Here is a 3,716-nt window from a genome sequence, read left to right as displayed (position 1 = left end):
ATTGATGGAGATAGTGGGTCTTATAATTTCAGGGCCTCCAAAGTGCCTCCTGATTAGGTTTTGATGGTGACCTCCTTAGGGCAACGAGGAGTTATTAAAGTATTAACAACAGGGTAGCGAAATGCCCCCTTTCCCTTGGTCTCACCACTTTCCTAGGGACCTCCGTTCGTTCAGTAAGCGCAAACGAGCGCGTGTGGCTGCGGAGATGGAGTCCATCCACTTCCTGGTTTTCTGCCCAGCCTGCGGGAGAAGCAGTGAAAGAGTTGGGGACTTGGCTGCTGCCCGGGCTTGGCCCACCAGTTCAGCCTTGGCTTGGGGTCCAGGGTCCCCCACCCAAGCTCCCGTCGCTGGGGAGGCCCAGGCAGGGCGAGGACAAACGCGGTGATCGTGAAGCTGGACCCTAGAGAGACAGGAGCCTCCTTTTCCGCCCCGAGCGGCCACGACCTCGGCAGGGTTGCAAACCGCATCCGTCCTCTCCGTGCCACCTCCTCCAGTATCTTGTTTGTGCCCTGGACCCGATTCCTCCCTTTGTGCGAAATCTGCAGGGACCTCCCGCGTCTGGGGACTCCCGGGGCGGTGTGCTGTCCCCCCGGGCGCGCAGCGCAGAGCGCCCCGAGTAGCGACAGCGCTCCCAGCACCCGCGCCCGCTCCGGGCTCCCCACCGCGGCCCTTTTCCTGGGCTGCAGACACTCCAGCCCCGCCCGTTCCGACAGCTGAGCGCACTGCCAGCGGGAAAACGTAGGAATGAGGTCGGGCAGTTCCCAAGGTCCCCCTCCACCGCCCACCTCCGAGCACCCTAGGGGCAATCTGTGCCCAGCGAGCGAAGGCCACAGCGAGGCAGTTCCTCGCCGTTACTTTAAAACAAAGTGTCTCTTTCCTGTGTTGGGATGTGAAGGAAAAACAGGTAAAATAAGATACCAGCGGTCAGGACTCAGCACGTAAAATTGCCGCTTCTATTTATCCCGTCTTGCTTGCATCTCCGCTATCGGCCTGCCTGTCTTTCTCTTTTTATGATTTTCTTTGTTTTATCACACGGGGAGTGTGCGAATGCATTTCCATTGTAAGAGGCTGAAACAATGCAGGAGCTTACAAAGTAAACTGTGAACACCTTATTGCAACTCCCCTCCCCCACTGCACTTCCCTCCTCCCGGGTAAAACCACTGCCTGCCGTTTGGTATGCAGCGCTCATTCCTATTCCGTGTATTTACATGTATGTGAAAGTACACATTCGGATATGCACAAATATAAGCTTATTGCATACATGCACATATATACACGTACACATAGCTTGTTCGCAGTTTTATGTCATGGAGACCATACAGTAAGGGTTCTTCCGATTGTCATTTTCATGTACTAATATGTCTTAAGGAGCTGTAAATGACAGAACATACAGGTCTTTTATGCCATAGCTCTCTCTCTTTCTGATAGCTGCAAATTCCGAACTGTGGATTTCTCATTTCTCATAGGTTATTTAACCTCCCATTATTGACATTTCTGGTGTTTCTTTTTAAAAACTTTTTATTTTCTTTCTTTCTTTTTTGTTATTACAAACAGGAAGTAATAATTATTGTACTAGTTATTTACTGCTGCCTAACACAATACTCCAAAACTTAGTGGCTTAAAAGTATAATAAATATCTGTAATCGCTCACATTTTTTGTCAGTCAGGAATTTAGAGCTTCTTGGGTGAGTGGTTTCTGGCTCAGTGTTTTGCATGGGATTGCAGTCCAGATGCTGACTGGGGCTTCCGTCAACTGAGGCTTGACTAGGTCTGGAGGATCTATTTACTCTCAGGGCTGGTAAGTGGATGTGGGCTGTTGGTGGGAGCCCTTAGTTTCTCCCACATGTGGGTCTCTCCACAAGGCTAATTGAGTGTCCTCACAATATGGTGGCTGTTTCCATTGTAGCCAGTCATTCGAGAGAGAAAAGTAGAAGCATAGGGCCTTTTATGACCAGCCTCTGAAGTCACACATTGTCACCTTGGCCACATTCTAGTCATTAGGAGTATGTCATTAACTGTAGCCCTTTTGTGAAGGAAAGGGTATCAAAGAATTTGTGAACATATTTTAAAACCACTAGTATTAATCTTATGCATAATCTCTGTGTAGTTGTGTGACTATTTCCTTAGAATATATTTCTAGAACTGGAATTGCTGGGTCTAGTGATATATGCACTCTTAACGTTGATAATTCCTCCTGTTTGTGTTAGAAACTGGTCATTGTCTCCCTAATATCCGCTTTCTCTTTTCTTCCTTTTAGCAACAAATCTCCTGAGTTTCAGGTGGGTATGAGTTGAGAATATATTTTCCACCTCCCTTGCTGCTACATGGGACATGTAACTAAGTTATGGCCAATGGGAAGTACATATTGTGTACAATTTCTGAATCAGGTCCTTAAAATAAGCTGTTTGCTGTACTTCTGCTTTCCCCATGGAAAAATCTATTCAGAGAACAGATGTGGTGGTGGGAGTCAGCTTCCACCAGGCAATGCAGGTAACACCATTGGGGATGGTGGTACAATGTATATAGAAAGAGCCTGGGTCCCTGCGTAACCTTGTGGAGCTGAGCCAGCCTTCTTCCCAGGACTTTCTACTAGCTTAGACTTTTGTATGAGAAAAAAAAAAAATAAAGCTTTTATCTTGTTTCATCCACTGTTATTTATTGATGATTTGCCTCCTAGAAAGCCTCCCCAACAATGTATGAGTATCCATTTCCCCCATCCTTGCCCACACTAGATATTATCAATCTTTGAAATGTTATCAATCTGATGCCCCCCTCCCAACTTATGACTTTATAATCTCCTTCATGTGCTACTGTACCAAATGCTAGGGGCAGGGTGAAAGATATTGACATAAAATTCAAGAAAAAAAACCTACCACAATCTGTATTAATAGAAAACACAAAGATATGTTGCTTTCAGAAGTATTCATACATTCCCCGCAAAAGGCTCTGTAAGGTGCTGTGCCTTCCCTCAAAGGCATTACAGCCTAACTGGGAAGAGGTATCTGGAAATAGACAACTAGCAGTATGGAGCAGAGCAGTCTGGCTGCCCAATTCCGGGTGCTGACCCAGGGAGATTGAGGAGGGAGCTGTGATGGAGGACATTTACCCTCCCAAAGTCAGTGGTTTATGAATTTCGTATACTATTCAGGTGAGAAGCAGGGAGAAGGAAGTGGACTATCTGGGAGAAAATGGTGGCAAATGCTATGGAGTTAGACTGTTCATGTCCCATCCCTGCCACTTCACTCTGTTGGCACATACTTACTGAGTGCCTTCTGCAAGCAAGGTAGTGTTGGTGAGGCTTGCAGAAGGGGCGTCCCATGAGAAACTCCGCTGTATCTGGAGTTTCCTTTCAGAGGGCTGAGACACATGACGACAGGCTGGGCTTCAGTTCCCTCGCCTGGAGAGTGACGAGGACACCAGCACAGAACTCCAGGGCTGCTGGGAAGATGGAATTGAAATAGTACATGTAATGGGTCGCACCTATAGTGCCTGGACGGAACAATTGCTCTTAAAGGTAGGTGTTATAATTAAGAAAAGCCATGAAGGAGAAAGCCCCCAGAGCCCCCAAAGTTTCTTTCTGTGCTTTCACTGGTGACTCCCACAAACTTTGTTCTAATGCCGCCTGATATAGTGTGGATCTTTGTCCCTCCAAATCTCATGTTGGAGTATGATCCCAGGGTTGGAGGCGGGGCCTGGTGGGAAGTGTTAGGTCGGGG

The 3,716-nt window shown here is 47.4% G+C and overlaps 1 long non-coding RNA gene across 1 annotated transcript; it reads left to right on the top strand.

Moving 5' to 3' along the window:
* The first annotated feature begins 720 nt into the window (after nucleotides 1-720).
* On the top strand, nucleotides 721-3,507 carry LOC119470913. The gene is made up of 3 exons (XR_005199890.1): nucleotides 721-1,174; nucleotides 2,258-2,279; nucleotides 3,354-3,507. It is a non-coding gene; the product is annotated as an uncharacterized LOC119470913 (long non-coding RNA).
* The last annotated feature ends 209 nt before the right edge of the window (nucleotides 3,508-3,716 follow it).

Source organism: Cebus imitator, unplaced genomic scaffold (assembly GCF_001604975.1).
Source record: "Cebus imitator isolate Cc_AM_T3 unplaced genomic scaffold, Cebus_imitator-1.0 Scaffold44, whole genome shotgun sequence".
NCBI lineage: Eukaryota > Metazoa > Chordata > Mammalia > Primates > Cebidae > Cebus > Cebus imitator.
The sequence above is the reverse complement of the archived record's forward strand: the minus strand, read 5'-3'. Positions and strand labels throughout refer to the sequence as shown.